The sequence below is a fragment of the Pseudophryne corroboree genome, chromosome 7 (genome assembly GCF_028390025.1).
Source record: "Pseudophryne corroboree isolate aPseCor3 chromosome 7, aPseCor3.hap2, whole genome shotgun sequence".
NCBI lineage: Eukaryota > Metazoa > Chordata > Amphibia > Anura > Myobatrachidae > Pseudophryne > Pseudophryne corroboree.
This window is the reverse complement of record NC_086450.1, coordinates 70,712,023-70,721,818: the sequence shown is the minus strand read 5'-3', so window position 1 is coordinate 70,721,818 and position 9,796 is coordinate 70,712,023. Positions and strand designations below refer to the sequence as shown.

Sequence of the window (9,796 nt, the reverse complement as noted above, 5' to 3'; positions counted from 1 at the left end):
AGGCTATCTACCAATGAGAGTGCACCTATATAAGAAAAGTGAAAGAGAGAAGGATGATAGAAAAGGATAGGATCTGATTAGTGTGTGGATCTGCTTTCCACGTTAGGCAAGGTGAGTTAGTCACCACATGGTGACGTGGGACACCCTGGATCGTGGATGAGAGTCCACTGAAAAGGAATAAGCCAGTAAAGATATAATGGAAAAGTATGTAAATTAAGAAAATAATATATGACAGTCAGTTTATATTGATAAACATGAGATGATTATCCCCCCAAAAGAGGAAACAAATATCATATGACAGTCCGTTTATATTGAAAAACATAAGATGATTATCCCCCCCAAAAAGAGGGAACAGATATCTATATATAATAAGAAGAATAATGGATAACATCAGAAAAAACGTCTAGTGAAGTCACGAGTCACAATGAAGACAAAAAATCTTATGTGCATAAGCACCAATGAGTACAGTGATATAGATTCACTATGGATATAAAGGCAGTGTGATACACTGTTCAGAAAGAATCTGGTGACAAAGTGTGCAACAGGTTAATTAACCTATATTAATACAGATAAATACAATGTGATATTAATGGGAAACCCCAAAAGTTATTATCACTGGTATATCTTATCCATTATGCACATGTCACCATAAGGATTAGAATATTGGAAATGATACACATAGTGTCAAAGTCCAGGAGCAAATGGTAACCAGAAATCGTCCATGGAAGAATCTCCTGCTGAGGTCCGTGGAAAACGCGTTTCGCCCGTTGGGCTTGTTCACTTCCGGGATCTCGCATTTCCATTCTAAGTGTGGGGTTTAAAAACCCTGTTAATTACAAAAGCAGCCAATAAGGAGTTAATTCCTGATCGAGCATGGGGGCGGAGATGGTAAGTGTGTCAATATGGAACTGTGAAAGCGTGTTACCAGCGCTTCCCTACGACGTCAACGGCACGTGATCGGGTCCGGATCATCGGAGAGGCGGCGCTTGTGAGCATGCGCAATGAAGACCTCCCTGTCGTCCTGATGACCCGGTGCATAGTACGGCGCCATGTTAGAAGAGGGTATTCCAGGAGTTAAGATGAAGGTCTACCGGTTGCCATAGTAACCTGATGCGGAGAGCGGCTCCAATATTGGTGTCACCATGGTGACCTGGTGCGTAACGCAGCGCCATATTGGGAAAGGGTATTTGATGTGAAGGTCGTCATGGTAACCTGGTACAGAGAGCAGCACCATGATTAATGAGGTTATTACAAGGATTACAGTGCGTATGAGTTATAGTAAAGGGTTGCGTGGGTATGTTACTAAAGATAGGAAATATGGGTTTTGGTGCTCACAATAATGTCATGCCAAGGTTGTGAGCTGATATTGGAGCTATATGTAGCGGGCTGTGAAAAAAAAAAAAAAAGAACACACATAATAGTGAAATGATCAGGGCATGGAAGTGAGAGGACATTAAATAGTAATAATGATAGCGGCCCTTTTAGGATTTACATGGGCCAAAAATAAAAATTAAAAATATAAGTTGTGTATTAGTGCAGGGAAAATAAAATGAAATAAAATTGACTAATATGGGATGAATGAAATTGCATAGCTTATCTAAGAAGCTGTACTGACTATGGTGATGAGAAAAATGTTTAGGAGACGGGGGTGCTATCACTGGGAGCATATGAACGACGCATCCCAGATCTTGGCGTGTGTGGAGTCCACGTATGTAGGTGGACGGGGAACGAGGGGGAAGGTGAGGGGGTATGGGACAGGTGTATTGTGCAGAAACTGGAAAATGACATGAACTGTGACCCTGGTGATTGGGTCACAGGGAGGTGTTGCACGGGATTGAGATACTAGTATAAGGTGATATATGCAAAGTGATATCATGATGGTGGGAAAATTGGTATAAGGAGTGGAGACAATCGTGGGTTATGTGGAAAATGCATTATGACAAGGTCTCTCTCATTTGCTTCTTTCCTCTAACTTTACGTTTACCAGCAAAACGTCTAGGAATGTGTAAGATATGTTGATAAATTGTGCCCTATGTACAACAGGTGACCATTAATCTGTCCGGTATTGACCCCTTCAGTGGTCTTTCAAAGACATAAAATTGGATCTCCCTGCTTGGTCTCATTAACACAGAATTTTCTGTGCTGGTCAGGAGAAACGGGTGCCAGACTATCAGGTGTCTGCAACCTTTCTAATCCGTTTCGTGTGATTATTTAGACCAGAACATTCCTTATTTTTCGCATATATATATATCTTTTTCTTATTCTTGATTTATAATAATACAAAAAAGTAAATTAATTAAAAAGATCCTTTTTTTCGATTACAGTGGGATACTATTAACTTTTTAACTAATTGACCAATAAACATATGTTTTAAATACCTTTTCAACATACATCTGAAGAACTTATTCTTTTCTCAAGAGTGCACCCACACAAGAGCTTTCTTTCTCTCCAGTTTTCAAGTACATGTACTTTCTAGCTCTGGGCGCACCACCAATAGGACTGTAACCGAAAGGTTTTCACCTTCCAATAATTGTCCCCATTTGGTTTCTTTTACACTATTACAATTTATACCGGTGCCAGGTCGCTTTTTTCTTTCGTCAGTAATCCTCTATGCTGTAGGATAAATACAGCCTCTGACCAAGGCACGGTCTTCTTAGATCAGCTTTCTGCTTATCTACTCAGTCAAATTTCACATTTCTTTCCCCTGTATCCTTTTTAGCAGCCACCCCGTATAGTTAGTTCCCCAGAGTGCAAAGTTAGTCTTCATATCTCCGACAATAGGTAGGTGATACTTATATCTACCAAGGCTCTGCCAACCCAATATGTCCACCTTCTCTCTGAAAACTGAATTATCAAAGCGTCCGAATACTAATATTGCGGACCCCTTTTCGGACAATTACGAACACACCACTCCTAATTCAGATTGGCGTTCCTCCTTTTCTAAGCTACAGAAGAATTTGCAGAAGAGGACACGGCTCTCATGGGATGTTACTACATTAGAAAATTATATCAAACATAAGATCGTGCCCCGTGGCCTGAGACCCAAGGTATTTCCCTCATTTCCCCTGGCGAGTGATAACTTGAAGAGCGAATGGGAAGCGGCCCTACTTAAGTGCTCATATGAATTACTTCACCTTTTGGTGAAACATGACACTTTGTTATTAGACCAAGTTGAGAAAGAGAAAGAGGAAATTGGTAAGACCCTAGAAATTTGGGAAAAGGATTTACCCTTTCAGGCGGCTTTCGAAAAACATAAGAAGGAGATCGATCTGTATGAACAAACTATCGTGGATCGCAAGCGGACCAAATTTATTCGCGATAAACAAGATTTCGCTAGGGGTGATATTTTTAGGTGGAATCCGACACCTCTGAGTCGGAGCCGAAAACCAAGAGAAGATCCCACCTTCTCAGAATTCGAATCATCCACCAGTGGAGATTCGGCAAGCGAAACCTGTGAGAATCACGAGGAAATTGATAACTTCCATCCTCGTTTTTTAGGCGTAAGTCAGAGATCAAGAGGCCGTGTCAAAACACGAGGAAGACAAGGAGAGGGGGAAAGAAGACACGACGGTCGAAACCAAGACTGGGATATATCAAGGACAGCACGATATCCGGCCCGTCAGAGAAAACCAGTAAGATAGACTCTAATAACTCGAGTTCATTGCAAGTCATCAATTTATCCACTAGATCCCTTTCTCCGGACCACATGGCAGTACTTACTAAGGGACTCTCTTTCTCCCCATCAAAATCTTTTAACCGATTTTCCTGAGAGAAAGATTTGAGATTGTTCGGTAGGAAGCTTCTCTTAAAAAAATTCTTCTCCAAACAACAAGGGAGACAATTAGAGAACAATACTGATGCGGATCTCTCCACCAACGACCTCAACGCCATCCAAGAATTGGAAGAACTACAGGCAGAATCGGGTATGGATGCATCAACCACCCACAGGCCTCAATGTAGACCTAAATCGACCTTCTTTCCTCCTGATAATAACTACCCGGAGATTAGGGTATTTCTTAACCGAGTCTCCAAAGAATTCGATGACATTTATACCCAAACTAGACAGGGCCTCCATCATTTTCCCAAGAACCTCAAATTTAAAGAACGCAAAGCACTACAAGAATTGGAAACCTGGCATGACGTGATTTTCAAACCATCTGACAAAGATGGCAACATCGTAATTTGGCCACGAGAAATGTATATTGCTGAGGCCTATCGGCAACTCCATAACATCTCCTGTTACCAAAAACTTCTTAATGATCCTACCACAAGATTTTTGAATGCCTATAACTCCATAATACAACGAGCTACAATACAAGGCACAATCTCCAAATCCGAACAAAAATATCTGACAACACCAAATCCAAGAACACCCACCTTTTACTTACTTCCAAAGATACATAAGGATGCCTCTACACCGCCTGGAAGACCGATTATGTCTGTTAATGGGGGCCTTTTAGAACAACCGAGTCAGTTGATCGATCTTCATCTTCGTGACTATGTCCTTGCTTTACCTTCTTACTTGCAGGACACAGCAGATTTACTGCGCAAGATTCATAATGTACATTGTGAAGATAATCTCCTACTGGTAACCCTAGACGTAGAAGCCCTCTACACAAGTATCAATCACCACCAAGGAATCACAGCTGTCAAGTACTATTTGGATCAAGGAGGAGCCAACGATTTCTCAGTATTTCTTCTGACATTACTTGACTTTGTCCTGTCTAAGAACTATTTCGTGTTCCAGGATCAATTTTTTCTACAAATTAGGGGAACAGCAATGGGCGCAGCATGCGCCCCAACGTATGCCAATTTGTTTTTGGGCTGGTGGGAGCATTTCCATGTCTTCAACCTAGCAAATGAGAAATATACAACACATGTGGATTTATGGTTGAGATACATTGACGACGTGTTTATCATCTGGAACGGAGAAAGGGAACTTCTATTGGAATTCATTGAATTACTGAACACCAACAATTTGAACATTAGGTTGACTCATACCATCAGCTCAGAGAAGGTTCCATTCCTTGATCTGAACATTTACAGATCTCACACGGGCTATCTGGAAACAGAGCTATATCGGAAGGAGACTGCAACCAACAGTCTCCTTTTCCAAACTAGTTCGCATTTCCCACCGACTATTGAAAACATACCGAAAGGAGAATATCTTAGACTCCGGCGCAATTGCTCTGAGGATCATATCTTCCAAATCAAGAGCTGGGATCTCACCAGTCGCCTCCTTGCCCGAGGATACAGTAAACGATCACTGAAACGAGCCTACCAATCCACCATATCTGTAAAGAGAGACCAACTAATTTTTAAGACTAACAAGACAGTTTCAGAAGACGCAGATTCAGTTAGATTTATAGGAACTTTCTGCCCGGAGTGGAAAATGCTCAAAGATGCTATAACGAAACACCTCCCCATACTCCAACTGGACCCGGATCTATCCTCTGCTGTGGGCCCTTCGATACAGATGAGCTGGCGTAGATCAAAAAACATCAAAGACCGATTAGTTCGGAGCCATTTGCTGACCTCAATGCGTAAGAAGCCGGCCACTACAGGTTCTTTTCCGTGCGGCAAATGCAAGTCATGCACACACATACTTCAAACCAATATGGTCATAGACAAGTATGGTCAATCAACCACAATATCACATTTCTTCAACTGCAATACTCAAGCGGTAATTTACTGCATTACTTGCAGTTGCAATATGAAATATGTCGGTATGACCACACGAAAACTTAAAGAGAGGATTCTAGAACATCTGGGGAATATTCGAAACGCATCCAAAGATCTGGCACATATGAGACAACTCACCACGATTGCCAGACATTTTCATTTTCAGCACAAAGGTCTTTTGAAGGATCTGAAAGTCTTTGGCCTGGATCGCATTCACTTGGGCGTACGAGGAGGAGACATGACCAAAGAATTGTACAAAAAAGAGAGCGAATGGATCTTTCGCCTCGGTACTCTAAGACCCTATGGACTAAATGAAAATATTAACTATGGCGCTTTTCTATAAATATCTGCAATCATGCCTATGGATTCCAGTGGATTTTTTCCTCCTCACATTCTCTTTATCTCTGTAATTTAGAGGGTTCACATCAACCCCTTAGATCAGATCTAATTTTTCTGTTTCACCTATATCTATCATCCCTATAATAGTGCCTTTCTCCCCCAGCCTGGCCCCTCGATATGGGCACACACCCCTAATTATTGTTTCGATTTTATATCACTCCTCAGTCTAAAATAACCCCCCCCCATCCATTTTATCTATCTCTTTTATCCTAGACCACCCACCCCTCACTATTCACCTACATCTCACTCATTCTGGTGGTTCCCCCACATCCACCATCTCCGTTTCTTTCAGTTTAATTCACCTCTCCCTTACACCCTTTTCGACACCTTGTCATAATGCATTTTCCACATAACCCACGATTGTCTCCACTCCTTATACCAATTTTCCCACCGTCATGATATCACTTTGCATATATCACCTTATACTAGTATCTCAATCCCGTGCAACACCTCCCTGTGACCCAATCACCAAGGTCACAGTTCATGTCATTTTCCAGTTTCTGCACAATACACCTGTCCCATACCCCCTCACCTTCCCCCTCGTTCCCCGTCCACCTACATACGTGGACTCCACACACGCCAAGATCTGGGATGCGTCGTTCATATGCTCCCAGTGATAGCACACCCGTCTCCTAAACATTTTTCTCATCACCATAGTCAGTACAGCTTCTTAGATAAGCTATGCAATTTCATTCATCCCATATTAGTCAATTTTATTTCATTTTATTTTCCCTGCACTAATACACAACTTATATTTTTAATTTTTATTTTTGGCCCATGTAAATCCTAAAAGGGTCGCTATCATTATTACTATTTAATGTCCTCTCACTTCCATGCCCTGATCATTTCACTATTATGTGTGTTCTTTTTTTTTTTTCACAGCCCGCTACATATAGCTCCAATATCAGCTCACAACCTTGGCATGACATTATTGTGAGCACCAAAACCCATATTTCCTATCTTTAGTAACATACCCACGCAACCCTTTACTATAACTCATACGCACTGTAATCCTTGTAATAACCTCATTAAACATGGTGCCGCTCTCTGTACCAGGTTACCATGACGACCTTCACATCAAAAACCCTTTCCCAATATGGCGCTGCGTTACGCACCAGGTCACCATGGTGACACCAATATTGGAGCCACTCTCCGCATCAGGTTACTATGGCAACCGGTAGACCTTCATCTTAACTCCTGGAATACCCTCTTCTAACATGGCGCCGTACTATGCACCGGGTCATCAGGATGACAGGGAGGTCTTCATTGCGCATGCTTACAAGCGCCGCCTCTCCGATGATCCGGACCCGATCACGTGCCGTTGACGTCGTAGGGAAGCGCTGGTAACACGCTTTCACAGTTCCATATTGACACACTTATCATCTCCGCCCCCATGCTCGATCAGGAAGTAACTCCTTATTGGCTGCTTTTGTAATTAACAGGGTTTTTAAACCCCACACTTAGAATGGAAATGCGAGATCCCGGAAGTGAACAAGCCCAACGGGCGAAACGCGTTTTCCACGGACCTCAGCGGGAGATTCTTCCATGGAGGATTTCTGGTTACCATTTGCTCCTGGACTTTGACACTATGAGTATCATTTCCAATATTCTAATCCTTATGGTGACATGTGCATAATGGATAAGATATACCAGTGATAATAACTTTTGGGATTTCCCATTAATATCACATTGTATTTATCTGTACAGGTTGAGTATCCCTTATCCAAAATGCTTGGGACCAGAGGTATTTTGGATATCGGATTTTTCCGTATTTTGGAATAATTGCATACCATAATGAGATATCATGGCAATGGGACCTAAATCTAAGCACAGAATGCATTTATGTTTTATATGCACCCTATACACACAGCCTGAAGGTCATTTTAGCCAATATTTTTTATAACTTTGTGCATTAAACAAAGTGTGTGTACATTCACACAATTCATTTATGTTTCATATACACCTTATACACACAGCCTGAAGGTCATTTAATACAATATTTTAAATAACTGTGTGTATTAAACAAAGTTTGTGTACACTGAGCCATCAAAAACAAAAGTTTCACTATCTCACTCTCGCTCAAAAAAGTCCGTATTTCGGAATATTCCGTATTTCGGATATTTGGATATGGGATACTCAACCTGTATTAATATAGGTTAATTAACCTGTTGCACACTTTGTCACCAGATTCTTTCTGAACAGTATCACACTGCCTTTATATCCATAGTGAATCTATATCACTGTACTCATTGGTGCTTGTGCACATAAGATTTTTTATCTTCATTGTGACTCGTGACTTCACTAGACGTTTTTTCTGAAGTTATCCATTATTCTTCTTATTATATATAGATATCTGTTCCCTCTTTTTTGGGGGGATAACCATCTTATGTTTTTCAATATAAACTGACTGTCATATGATATTTGTTTCCTCTTTTGGGGGGATAATCATCTCATGTTTATCAATATAAACTGACTGTCATATATTATTTTCTTAATTTACATACTTTTCCATTTTATCTTTACTGGCTTATTCCTTTTCAGTGGACTCTCATCCACGATCCAGGGTGTCCCACGTCACCATGTGGTGACTAACTCACCTTGCCTAACGTGGAAAGCAGATCCACACACTAATCAGATCCTATCCTTTTCTATCATCCTTCTCTCTTTCACTTTTCTTATATAGGTGCACTCTCATTGGTAGATAGCCTCTCTACTATCATACCACGCTGTTAATGCCCGATCTCGTCCGATCTTGGAAGCCAAACAGCGTTGGGCCAGGTCAGTACCCGAGAGGAGACTCCCTGGGAATACCTGGTGTTGTAGAGTAGGATACTATTCCCCTTCACTCGAAGGGTGTACACCAACAGCAGGATCACCAATATTCACTCCTTTCCTCTCCCTATATTTATAACCGATTTGGGTTTTTCTCATGTGGTCTCTCTCATTTGCTTCTTTCCTCTAACTTTACGTTTACCAGCAAAACGTCTAGGAATGTGTAAGATATGTTGATAAATTGTGCCCTATGTACAACAGGTGACCATTAATCTTTCCGGTATTGACCCCTTCAGTGGTCTTTCAAAGACATAAAATTGGATCTCCCTGCTTGGTCTCATTAACACAGAATTTTCTGTGCTGGTCAGGAGAAACGGGTGCCAGACTATCAGGTGTCTGCAACCTTTCTAATCCGTTTCGTGTGATTATTTAGACCAGAACATTCCTTATTTTTCGCATATATATATATATCTTTTTCTTATTCTTGATTTATAATAATACAAAAAAGTAAATTAATTAAAAAGATCCTTTTTTTTCCGATTACAGTGGGATACTATTAACTTTTTAACTAATTGACCAATAAACATATGTTTTAAATACCTTTTCAACATACATCTGAAGAACTTATTCTTTTCTCAAGAGTGCGCCCACACAAGAGCTTTCTTTCTCTCCAGTTTTCAAGTACATGTACTTTCTAGCTCTGGGCGCACCACCAATAGGACTGTAACCGAAAGGTTTTCACCTTCCAATAATTGTCCCCATTTGGTTTCTTTTACACTATTACAATTTATACCGGTGCCAGGTCGCTTTTTTCTTTCGTTCGAAAGATTCCTAGGTACCTGGTGATCTGCTTTGCTAATTATTTTGCCTTTATTATAATAATCTGCCTTATCAAGTTAATTAACCATGCCAAGAACAAATGTATTGTTTAAGTAATCTGCAT

At 40.8% G+C, this 9,796-nt stretch overlaps 1 pseudogene; it reads left to right on the top strand.

Annotated features, from left to right (window-relative positions):
* Nucleotides 1-8,789: 8,789 nt before the first annotated feature.
* LOC134946435 (5S ribosomal RNA) lies at nt 8,790-8,907 on the top strand (annotated as a pseudogene).
* Nucleotides 8,908-9,796: the final 889 nt, after the last annotated feature.